Raw genomic sequence first — 13,287 nt, 5'->3', positions numbered from 1 at the left:
ACAGGGATCTACTGTAGAGATGAGAGATGAAGAATGTTTGCAAACATTTAGCTCTTACTCTCTCAGCAAGTCAGGTTGTTTTGGCTTTCCCCAGTTAATCTCTGGTTTCCCCAAACTACTAAGACCTACTGTAATTGTTTTCACCATAGCAGAAAGAGAGTTACATCCACCTGTACATTACATGCCTGTCTCTCTACTGCGTATCAGAAAAATAGGAAGATACACTTTATCATACTCTTTATAAATGGTTGATTAACTCAGATCTATTTGGGGCTGGAAAATTTAAGCCAGTTTTAAGAGTGAATATCCCTATATATGGGTATATTCATATTCTCATGAGACAGGCCCAGGCTGGGGTAGGACACAAGGCATCCATTTATTCCCCCAAAGCCTGTGTCATGTACTTTTAACCTTGGCTTGAGCTACTGGCATTGAAATTGCCAGCATCCTAAGTATCCTTTTCTTTGGCGTTAGAGAAAACCAGGAGTGTTGGTATGAAAGTAGGTCTGGAGTAAAAGTCAGTGGTGGCAGCCTTGTGTCTTCTCTCAGAAACCAGCAAAGGAATTCTTCAGAGAAGCTAAAGCAGTGGGGAGAATCTCAACTATTTAATTCTGTGATGCTTCCTGTGGCATTGGGAGGTCATTTTAATTCAAGAGCAAAAACAACAGAGAGTATTGCAGTTTCACATACAGCATCTTTAATAATTTAAAAATTGTCCAAATCAGAAGGGTGGTACAGGTGAGCAAGCTGGTGAAAACCCTCCTGACAAGAAAACTGGTTTTATTTTATTTAATTTTTAAATGTTTCTACAGCTTTCTAGATTCATAACCTAGGGCAAGTTTAATTAAAGTCAATGAAGCAGTTTAAAGTGAAGAAAAAATCAGCATTAGAATAAGTGTTGATTGTTTCCTAATTATGCTGTGGACTTTCTCTGTAATTGATTCCTGCCTTTTTAACTCTAGATAAAGTCACTGATATATACCAATGTAGACAGGAGACATGGGAAATTCCTTCATAAAATTCCTTTACTACTCACTTATGTATATACGTCGGCAGCCTTGTTACATGATCCTTTTCATTGCTTTTTGTCAACAGTTAGACAAGATGGATTTTATTGTCTGAAATATTGTAATAATACAGTAGTGTATGCAGAAATATTTTTCATGTGTTAACTGGAAAAACTTTTGGTTTACAAATCATTTATTTGGAGAGAAAACCTATATGATGTCATCTTAAGCATCCAGATTCAGCCTGAACGGAAAAATACCAGTGAATATGGAGAATAGTGGTTGTTATGAATATTACTTCTAATGCGGAGATGGTCTCAGTATGATCTTGCTTGGACGTGGCTGGGCAGCTTGCCTACGCTGCAAGTGCACCGCCCGTACCTTCAGTGGAGACACCGAGCCCTTACTGGCAGGCGGGCTGCGTAACCACCAGTCACTGACAGAGCCGTGCTGGTAGCACGGGAGGAAAGGCTCACACTGAGCGTTATTCCAAGCAGGTACTTCAAAGGTTCCAGAGCAGAGTCCTCAAAGCACAGGAACCTGGTTTTTGGTTTCTAAACCCATATTTAAAAACGTTGCAGGATTTTCTTTTAAAGCTACATATGGAATTTGTATATTTTGAGCTTTCACTTTTACTCTAAAAAATACTGACCGTGGTCAATACTTTTTACTGAGCATTAGAATTTACTTTACGGATGACCTCTGGGAGAGCTTTTTTTCCCATTCTTATTTTTTGTTGTCCTACTCCCAAACATGAGATCGGAGTTGTAGTCATATTAAAGCCTGAGATACAAAATTTTATATCTGTGAAAAAACTTAAGTAAGTGTGTGGCTGACATCTGTCTTCAAATTGAATTTTCTGAAGTATTTACAAAAGAAAACACACAAACGTAAAGATGAATTGTGTTTCACCGTGTTTTAAATCTTGCTACTTTTGCTCTAAACAGAACCTTGTCATGTGCATTGCTGTTGTTTTGCAACATTCACACTGTCTGTGTTGTCCTGGGATGTTGGACTGTTACCTTGGGACAGTCAGGCGTCCTGTCCTCGTCCCTTCTGAGTTTCATTGGTACCCCAGGATCAAGTCTAGAATATAATTCCATCCACCCTTCCAAACAGAGGTGAATGGTTCTACCAGGGCAAATCACTAGATCAGATCACAAACAAGGTTGATGATCACCTGGCAGGAATGCAGACTGCCATTGCCTGTATCAAGCCAGGAAATGTTTGGAAGGAATGTCTGGAGGGAGTATGTAATTAGCAGATCATGAAATGGTAATAACTTTTCATAATGGTGACCTAGATAATCACTTTACCAAAATAACTCAAAATGCAAAGAAGTTTTTATTTGCAAACAAGTTTCCCCAGTTTTTAAATGCTGGGGAGGAAGCAGAGGTAGAGGGTATCGGGATAAACACAAACCTTTAGGCTTCCTTATGGTAGATGCAGCATCTCATGCTTTGACTTTTCTGAAACATCCCAGTTCATCTCATATAACCCACCAGAGGAAGGTATGAGGTGGGCAATTTATCCTGTAGCCATCTCATCCAGAAATTTACCTTGAAGTTTTATGTTTTCAAATCTATCTGCATATCAGTAAGTATTCCCACTGAGCTGTTATGAAAAAGCATGTGCTGCGTTATACCAGTTACGCTCTAAAAGAAAAATCAGCTTTTATAGGCAGCTGTAAGTACCCTTTGTTCAGTACTACACATTAAATAAAGTATGTATTACAGTTTTTGTTACACTTACTCCTTTGTTTTATTTTAGACAATTTATTCAGTCTTTAAAATCCTTCCATCGAGATTGTTGCCTGATGACTGTCCAGAGGCCTTCTTAAATTAGAACAGGTACATTAGGTTCTGCACTTGTGAAATTCTGATTTGTCCCATCGTTCTTCATTGCCATTTAATGGGCATATTGCTGGTCCTGATGAAGAAAGAGTCTACTTGGCAAGATGCAGTAAACTAAGCATGAGCTTTGAGTGGGCTTCTTGATAGAGTTCACTAGAGGACTGTAACATTTACAGAGGAATTGAAATGCTCCTAGCAGTGCATTTTTCCTATGAGAAACTCACTAAATGCTCACAGATTCAAGGGCTACAAATGAAATCTTTTGCATCTCTCTAGAGATGCAAAGAAGGCATTTCACATTTATTTTGCAAACAATCAATTGAATAATCAGGCTATTTTTGTAGAAATGATAACTTGTTTGTAATTGTGTGTTAAAAAACACATTGCAAGTCATTTAGGTTGCAAGATCAAGCACTTCCAATTTAGAGGATGGGCCTAGAATCCTAAGTCTTCTTCCCTGAGGTATGTGTTACAATAGCGTTCATATTTACAAATCACATATTATTTTTGCCTCGTTTTACACACAAGAGTGATGATTCTCAGGGAATAAGGAAGGTGTTGAATAGTTCTTTTTAACTTCATTGCTTAGTCTATAGTCTTATGCTTTATTCGTTGTCCGCTCTGCCAGCTAATGTAATCCAAACCTGCACTGCATTTGGAATTACTCATTTCTTCTTACTGTTTTCAATGGCATTCTTCATTAGAGCATTATCTGAATACTTCACAAGCACCAATGAGTTTTTCTGTATAGGGCAGCCAAGAATATTATCCGTATTTTATAGACAGGGAAGTGTGAATTAGCTGAGCAATAGTAAAAAGTCAACATGACTAAAACTCATCCTTGCGCTGCTTTTAAATTTGTATCTGCTGAGTGACATTGCATGTCCTTATGTTCCTGTATTATGTGTAAGGGTAAATAGGAATTCTGACTTCCTGTCTTTCTATCCTTCATGATCTGGCCTGTTTTTATTATAACATCCTTTATTTGGGCAGTCGTTGTCTTTTTAATCTTTCCACGTTGGGATTTCCCTTTAGGCCCTTGTCATTTTCACTGCTCATATCTAGACATTTACACTTTAAAGAGAATAACATCAAAATTCTCTTTAATTGTCCATTTAAAAAAAAAAAAAAAGCTCTGGAATATTTTTATCAGAAATATGTCTTTTTAAAGCATTTTGTAGTCTACAAAATAACAATAATACAGCATCAGTGCTCACTTCCTGTTCATGTGCCTGGGTCCTGGGAGTGAGGAATCCCTTTCATGGACAATGAACATCTATGTGGAGGCCATTAGACAAGTCTGACAGAGGATGCTGATTAACCTTTATTTTGTTGCTGGTGGTTTTACAAAACAAAATTGTGACCAGTGAAAATTAGCCTAAGCAAATTGCACCTAGTCTGGACAGCCCACTGCAGGGCATGAAATGGTCCTTTGCAGTGAACGGGGCTCATTTAAACAGCCAGGCAGCTGCATACAGCGTGAGTAGTCCTTATCCAAGTCACTCGGTGACTTGTATTTGTTATTCAGACTGGTATTGACTTATGTGTAATCTCTATGTATTTAAATTGGGAACAGTTTTAAATAATTAACATAAATACATCAACTCTAACAAGCTTATAATACTAAGTAACTCAAGATGCGGATTGGAGAGTGCTAGTAGGAGTGTGGGTCCGTGTGCTCCTGTGGCCTGTCAATGCTGTTGATGGCTATTAGAAAATGGCATTCTTAACTGAAAATTAAGCTCCGAGTCCCATTTGGGGTTGTCTAGACCAAGCTAACTCCTTGAGCAACTGTAGAATTTTCAGTAAACAATTGCTACAATTGCTACAGTTTTTCTCTGGCATGGTTTTGGTTACTTGCGCTATTTTTCTTTCCCGAACCAATGCAGATTTGGGCACTGAATCACGCTTTGGTGTCCTGACACCATGCACTGCTGTGAGAGCGTGGTGGCTAATGGTGCGTGGGCTAGGTGCGATGTCGCCGTTCCAAAACAGAGCAACTACGAAACCAATAGGCAGTACAGGGAGAAACTCCTGCTGACAGCAGGTATTTCTGTTTTATCTGAAAATAATTCACTGAGTAGATAATTGGTGAATTCCCAATGGGAAAAAACTTGATTCTGTCTGAGCATAGGTTACCAGATGTACCGCCATAAAATAATTGATTTTGTGATATATCAAGTAGGGACATAGTTGAGACTATTGAACTTTTCACTTAGGGCCTCAGGGTGAACTTGAACCAAGCTCCCAAAGGTGAAGAACCAGTGCTTGACATGTGCGGGGTTTTGCACTCTTAACAGCCTCTTTAACTTTAATTTTCTCCTATTAATCTACTTTCACCAAGATCTAGATGTGCACAGAGTCTCATTAAGATGGTTGAGTTGTCATAGGAGATAATCACCAAAGGAATGTGTTATAAAAAGAGAAAAAAGTATGTCTAGAAAGTCTGAATAATTTTTTTATGCTGTTGTTTTAGTGAAGAGGTTTTGGATGCTGATAGGAAAGTTACTATAGCTATAGGGCACATTTAATTGCATTTTAGAAACTTCTTTTAATCCTGTAATAACAAAAAATTAAATCAGTGCTGACATTTTTTTGTTGCCAGAAGAAGGTAGTAAAAGGGTAAAGAAATAATTGTTAGTTCTGAGAATATAATTAGCAACTTTAATGCTTTAATCTAAAAAATGCATATTTTGAGCCTGGGTGAATGATTAAAGAAAAGATATTGAAAGCCTTTGAAATTTCTAACTGTTTGGTTTTAATTGTAAATTATGATCACTATAATTAGCTCATTTAGTACATTTATAATGTAAACAAATATGAATATACAGAAGTTCAGTGATATATTTCAGGGCAAATTTTTCAGAGCAACATTGTAACCCTGGGCTCTATTTATTAAGTCTTTCTTGTAGTGTTTGGCACCGCTTCATTCTTTCCTTCTGTTTTTTTTTTTTTTTCTCTCTCTCTCTCTCTCTTTTTTTCTTTTTTTTTTTTTTCTGGAAGATAAAAGCAAGCCGTACATAATACTTGCAGGTCTCTGCTGAGATCTTAATGCATCTGGAACTACACTGAAGAAAATACAGATAGAAATCTGGTCCCTTTTGGGCTCCATTTAACCCTTGTTCTGAAGCTTCCGTGCAGCCGGGGTATTTAGCATGTTAAAAAATAAATGCTACGTGTTTTCATAAACACCAGGTTGTTAATACTGAGCAATTAGGTCAGCTGAAAGTGATGTGTCAGGTAGACTTACTTATTTCTATAGTTGGGTATCTGCAGAAATAAGTGTGTCTCCTCTGAGCTGTTGTTCCCTTGTGATGCACCCTGTGCTGCCTCCCGGGACCCAAATCTTCTTTTCCTGATGCACGCGCTGCCCTACACATCACTCAGTAACATGAACAGGAGCTGCCTGGCATGCTAATGGAAACACTTAATGAGTAACAGGATGTTTTTCCCCTATCAAGTTCAAAGATTAAAAATTTGGGGTTTAGTCTCACTATTATTTTTACTAGAAAGGCATCTTTTGTTACATTTCCAGAGCTCAGTTATCATGCTGCGACACACTGCATCCAGTCCTGATAAGTCATGGAAAGTTATGATTAGTTAAGCTCCTTATGAATAGAGAAGGCTTCCCTGAAGGTTGAAAGTGGCCTCCAACTTGAGATTTTAAATCATTGTTGAAGTGTTTTGACTAGCCTGCCTTTGTGTACACTAAACAGTTTAAGGTTACTTTTTAATCCAATGGCGCCTGTTTTATGATGTACACTTGCTGCGGATTGAATGTTGTTCTGTTCATCACTGCCAGCTGTCTCCTTGGGATCCTCTAGTAACCAACTTAGTTTATCTCAGAGGAATGAATTGTCGGTAATGAGCATCTGATAACTTTTCTGCTGAATTCTCAAGATTTTTTTTAAAAAGCTCTTCTTCTGTCACACTTCCATGTAATACTAAATGTGTTAAAATGTGTTGAGAGTTGGTTGTTCTGTTCTTGCACCGTGAGCCTTCAGGAGTTAACATTTTTATAGCATGAAGCGAAGGTAGAAAAGGTACATACTGCAGCACTGTATGCACCATATTCTGTGGATATTTTCTTGCTGAAGGAAGTAAGCCCTGGTTATTACAGCTGTCACGGTGACACCTGATATTTGAGTATCAGTGATTGCCTCACCCACCACATGACCCTGATCACTCCCGTGATTCTCTGTCCACTATTAAACTGTGAAAGGTCTTGGCCCTCCAGGTGCTGTTTCAAGCCTGAAATAGCAACTTGTCTGTCATACTCTCCCTGAATAACTTAATGCTTAAGGACCCAGCAAAAATATTTAAGGTAGACAGGCTCTCATACAGCAACAAAGCAAAGAACCTGTCTTATGTCCATTTTAATGACTGATGCTGAACAAGGGTACTAAGTTTGCATTAGTCATTAGAAAAGTGCAAACTTGAAAATGTCTTTGTGGCTTAATTCTCAACAATTTCATTTTTTGCGTTTCATTTTGACTTTTCAGGATCATGAATGGTTCTTGAAAATCTTGAAAAGTATCTTGAGATTTCACACAGAAGTGGGAGCACATAATATCAGGATAATTTTCACGAGTCAAAACTGAAAAATTCCAAAATATTTCCCTACAAATTTAGTGTCCAAAGCAGATCTTTAATGAAATTTTCCTTCCCCAGCAGAAATAAATAAATAAATAAAAATTTTAAAAAAGGGAAGAAAAAGGAAGGAAGGAAAAAATGGTTCATGGAAACCTAGTTAAAAAAAAAAAAAACTAAACCTATAAACCAAACTTCAAAACTATGTAGTTGAAATGATTAGAACTTTTCATGATGCACTTCTTTCCCTCCTTTGTGAGGACCTTGCTTCTGGTAAGATTAATCTAAAAGTTGCTTGGCCTATTCAACAGAAAAGACTTAGAGAGTAGACTTTTCTATGCAAATAAGGTGTTGGAAAATATTCTGTTCTTAAGATAACAAAGCTGGCCTAACTTTATTGCTGCGTACATTATATAAGCTTTGACACACTTTGCGTTAAGACATTTCCTGATCTGAATGCTATTTTTTTTTTAGCCCTGTACTGCTTGACAGCCAAGAACCTGGGTTTGTATATGGAAATCCAGCTGCATCTAGATCGTACCAGAAATTAAGTAGATATAATGCTAGAGCAATGAAGAGGTTGGGTAACTGGCTTCTTTAATTTTTGGAGTGTTTTTAAGATCTTAAATATAGTTTCAGAAAAACAATTTCTTCACTTTGATGGACATACTTGTGAGGATCTGATCTGCAATTCCTCATCTACTGCTGAGAGAAAGATTCTTCTGTGCAGAGAGCTTCTGGTGGTCACCTTTGCTAAGGTAGTGCTGAGCTTCTTACAGTGACCTCCATGAACAAATTCTGCTCTAGCATGTTATATTGGGAAATGTTTGTCTTTGAAATAGAACTGTCCAAGCTCTCATACCTTTTCCGGTATATTTTGGATTATAGTTGCAAATACCATTTCTTAGAGCCTGAAAGGTGCTTTCTTTGTGTTTTGTCAGAAGCATATCCCCATTTATAATGATATATGTATGTAATATGTCTATCTGCATATACGTGTGTGTGTATAAATATATATATATATAACAGATGTGTATGTTCAGATCTCTTGTTGAGGTGAGGTCATCCTTCAAAAATAAAACCTTACAAAATTTTAGTTTATATCTTCAGTTGTCGACTAAAGTTACAAAGTTATATACATAAAGTTATAAGGTTATGAATGCAGTTCTGCTTATCTTAGTGGAAGAACAGATCAGAAGTTGTCAGCAGGGTACTTTTAGAAGAGTTCTATGACTGTGAAGATGGAGAGCAAGATAGGTGAGGATTGAGGAAGCTAAAGTGAAGAGGCAAAGAGAAAAGGCAAAGTACATTTTCCTGACATAAAACCTTGAAAAAAAAAAGTTAGAACTGAGAAAATGAAGGTGTGCCCACTCTGAATACATATTTAACATTAACATGTAACAGGTAGGGCTTTGCTGATCATTCTAGGAATCTGTTAAATGAAAAACTACAGCTCTATTGCATAAGGGAGACAGACAAAGCCAACTGGAGTGGTCTAAAAGCCCTTTTTGTCCTCTTGTGGACTATCTGTAACGGCTGAACTGTTCTCCATGCATCCATGATCCATTTTGTGTCTGGATTTGCACTGTTTTTTAGACACAATATTTACTGTAATTAGAAATGTCGCACAACCAGTACTTCTGGGGGCTAGAGATAGGATTGTATGGTTCTACCTATTCTCCCAAATCCTAGAAATCAAAGAGGAAAGAAAAGTTTAGTTTTTGTTTTCCTGTAAAACAAAAATTGTTGCTAAAATTTGTTAGTCATTTGTCTGTTGACAAATACTGAATTTGATCCTGTCATTGGCAGTTTGGGGATGAAAGTCTGTGAGTGTTGTGCTCTCTGGAGTGTAACCCTGTGCTTATTCAGTTTCTCTTACAAGATTTCCATGTGCTGTTGCAAAGCCTTGGTCCTTGCTACGTTCATACTGTTTTCCACAGTGATTATGACTAGGGTCTTTGAATGATACTGTAATTACCATTATTCATAATAATGACTTATTAGCAATAATTACTAATAATCTTGATAATCCCCGAAGGGAAAATACTGTAGGTGGAAAGCCACAGATGGAGTCATTAAAACAAAGACATACTAGTTCCTTATGCCCATCTTGTAATAAAATAATGAATTCTCAGCTTTTCTCAAGATTGATGAAGAGATTTCTGTGGAGATTTCTTCTCTTTTACTGACCCTTTCTGCTCACCAGAAAGGTCCCCAAACTGAAGAGTAGATGAGTGAACTCCCTCTCCTCTGATTCCCATGAATACCTCAATAAGCAAATATGACTTATTACCATCCAGCTTTCTGTCCTTTTCTTCATCTTAGTTTTCCTGGCCTTTTGTGCCCTCATAAGTCTGTAGAGTGTGCAGTACACAAAAATTATAATATTCATAATTAGGTAGACACAATGTTACCAAAATTTTTTCAGGAAACCACAGGATATGTTGCCGAATATGTATTGTTTTAAAATCACTTTAAAAGAATTTGCACAAAGTTCTGTCTATGTTTATGTAAGACTTTAAAAAAAGAACAATCAAAATGAGCAGCATGCACGATCATTGTCTTCAGACCTAATTACAAAATCCTTATTCACTTACACAAGTGCATCTCTGCCCAGTGCTTTTTCCCATACACAGAATGTGCCTAGAGCTCTTGGCACTATGGAGGGTGAAGGAAGTATTTCTCATTGGCTCCATGCAGATGAAGTAACATAATCCCAAACGGTGCACTCAGATTTTTTCAATAAATGTTTTTCGTCACTACAGAGCTTTATATAACAGCAGTAAAGGCAAGAAAGGAAATTAGAAACACAGCTGAGACTGCATCTCATACTTCATAATGGCCTAAAATTCTTACTGTTTATTAAAACTAACACCCCTTGTCAGGGTGTTGATCAAAAATTCTCTGCAGTCTCTTTTCTTTGATCTTTTCATTTTACAAACCACAGATATTTGTTGCCATTTCTTTATTTGGTTTTATGTCCAAAACATTAAAACTCAAAACTACTTTCTAGTAGTGTTGCGTGATAAGAAGTAATCCTAAATTCATCAAGCCAGCAAGGTCATCACTAAACAGATTTGTCTACTCCCAGGGAAAGGAGAACTCTGGTGTGACACAAACAAGAGATCAGAGATACCACCAGAAGGTGCTTATCATATAAAATAAATGTTGTGTCTCTGCGCCTGACGCTTCCACTACCGTCCAGTCAGAGTATTGGCATAACCTATTCTAATATACACGTTTACCTTTTGTTTCAGCAGCTCCCTGGCTCCTGAACATGCAAACATTTGAATTTCCTGTTGGCTCAGAGGTGAGATTTATAACATTTATTAAAGTTGCTTTTCACTGTGAGTTTACTGGGCAGAAAGCCTAAGAGGGCCTTTTTTTAAAAGGGGTTTAATTGCTTGAATTTACCAGAGGGGTGAACATTATGCTTTATTTGCAGCTCCACTATCCACTAAGATTGCCAGGTGTTGAATTTCCCTAGGGGATCCCAATTTATTGGAGGAATTCATGAAATATCCATCTATCCAGAGCTGGGGCTCCTAGCATCCCTTTCCCATTCATCGTGTTGATTTTGTTTCCTTCACGGCTGCTTTTGAATTTCTTGATTGATCCGGCTCATTTCTGTCCGTTCCTTTCCAGAAGTGTCCTCCCTCCTCTCTGCTTGTCCACCTCAGCCATTAAAAATGGGCCAGGCTTGACTCAGGATTGAATGCACCTGAGAGCTGTGATGTGGCTGCTGGTGCAGAGACAGTTCAATGTTGGAAGTATACCAGTGCTCTTTAGCAGGGTGGAAAGAGAGATGAACAGAGGGCAGGAAAGACAGAGTAAGTGGCAGTAAGGGTGAAGAGCAAAAAGGTATTTGCAATGTTTGAAATAAAAACCTATAAATAGCCCTTTAAAATCCATGAATGGACTTCTCAACAGATGGCAGCCGTACTGTCAAGTCAGCCCAAGGCAGGCAGACTATAATTGTTAGCAAGTGTATTGTTAAGGGAATTTACTAATTTACTGATGCAGCAGCCGCTTCAGTTGAAGAATAAATTGGAATATTTTGGTGCATTTTCTTTAAAAAGTCAACCACTTTTAAGTCTATGTATTAAAATGACAAAGTCTTAAATGGGGGTCTCCTTTGCTAAACAAAAGATATGCAAATTACATTTCAAGATTTATATTATGATAAAAACTGAAACACAAAAGAGGCATTATCTTGCAAAAATGTAAAAGTACATTGCTTCATGAGTCTATAATGATATAATGTGATGTTGATGTAGTTAAAGATGTCAGAAGGGAGACAATGACCTTAAAAGTTTAAGGCAGACACATTAATATTGATTGATTTTTAAGAGATTGAACAGCAAGAATATATCTATATATAGCCTGGATATTGGATTGTTTGAAAATTTGAGATGAGATACAGAACATTTTGGTCTTGTAATGCTTTAGACCTGAGAACAAGAACATACTTTAAATGCAGCCATTTGTACTATAAGAAACTGGATGATAATTTGCCTTCAATTTAGCAGATTGTAAACCTATTTATTGTAAAAATCAGTGATGTTTGGCAAAGCTGGATGATCATTTCTGCCTTAACCACTAATGCAGATCTGTCACACAAGATTGCACAAAAGTCTTAGTGTAGGTTTTTTGTTGTGTTGTTTGTTTTTTAACTTTTCTGTACACTTGTAGATCTGCATGGAGATTTACAACTGTTTTGTACACACACACACACACACACGCACACGCACACACATTTCTGTGATGTATTGAGCTCTGTAAAACCTCAGCACTTCCTGGCCTTGCACCAACAAATACCACTACACATCTACTGTGTGTCATTTTAAATTGCTACTTTTCCCAAAGATGGGAGAAGCTGGTCAATAACACTTCTTGTTTAAGTAAGGTTGGGCTTCATTTTATATCCATGTTTATGCCAGCAAAGTTATAAAGAAATGTGCTTCTCATTGAGGGGGAAGGTGGTAATTATTGTGGCATTGTTTTATTCCCTCGAGGCAGTTCATTTTACCGTCTCAAGATGATGAAAAGTTTCACCTCCTTCATAGATGAGCTTTACTCTTAAAGTAGAGACTTTCACTAGTCAGAGAAATAGAGATGCTGCTGACAGTTGTTCTTTTAGACTTTTGGGGACCAGGCCACAGACACCTTGCACATAGGGACTAAGAATTCAACTTGCAGAAATCTGCTGGCAGCATAGAACAGGTTTGACCTGTATGAAATGGATCATCTTGCATTACACAAGCTGGAGATTTTTATTCAGAAACAGACCTCAAGAGGTATGAGACAGATAAACAAAAGATGTAGACCACATTTATAAAAAGCTTATATGTATATATCTCTTTCCGACAAATCAATAGATTTTTACCTGATGCCCACACATGAAGTGATAGAAAATCAAGATCTGAAGGAAGGAGGACAGCTGGGAACCTGTACTTCTGCAGAGATATTTTACATAACAGAGAACTCTTGTTTTCAAGAAGCAGACAAGAAGAATTACCATGTGGACTCTCTGCCTCCAGATTCAATTTTTAAAATACACAACCAGAAATAGACAAAGAGGGGTACGTGTTAGGAGTACTATCAAACAGCAAGATGTCTCAGTATCATACCTGCATCCTTTAAGCCTTTATTTAGCTTCACCAATGACAAAGCCTGCTAAGGCCCTCCAGTATAGGAAAACAGCCGTAACAGCCTGTTTAGTAAATGAGAGAAAGCACAATGTCTCCAAGGGGCCTGGCCTGAGTGAGCATCCAGAATCCCAGAAAGTCAAGAAATTTGAAGGAAGTCAGACTTGATTTAATTCTTTTTTACTATAA

At 37.5% G+C, this 13,287-nt stretch overlaps 1 protein-coding gene across 50 annotated transcripts in view; it reads left to right on the top strand.

Annotated features, from left to right (window-relative positions):
• LOC308199202 (uncharacterized protein) overlaps positions 1-13,287 on the top strand; it is a 506,154-nt gene that overhangs the window by 232,873 nt on the left and 259,994 nt on the right. For 48 of the 50 annotated variants that reach the window (XR_013954445.1, XR_013954446.1, XR_013954466.1 and 45 more), the window contains one exon: positions 10,708-10,760. The gene's annotated coding sequence lies outside the window, so the exon portion shown is untranslated. The remainder of the gene's footprint in view (positions 1-10,707; positions 10,761-13,287) is intronic. The other 2 variants (XM_080603018.1, XM_080603020.1) reach the window with 1 other exon arrangement.

The sequence above is a fragment of the Anser brachyrhynchus genome (assembly GCF_964034855.1).
Source record: "Anser brachyrhynchus genome assembly, chromosome: 8".
Taxonomy (NCBI): Eukaryota; Metazoa; Chordata; class Aves; order Anseriformes; family Anatidae; genus Anser; species Anser brachyrhynchus.
This window is presented reverse-complemented; position numbering and strand designations above follow the sequence as displayed.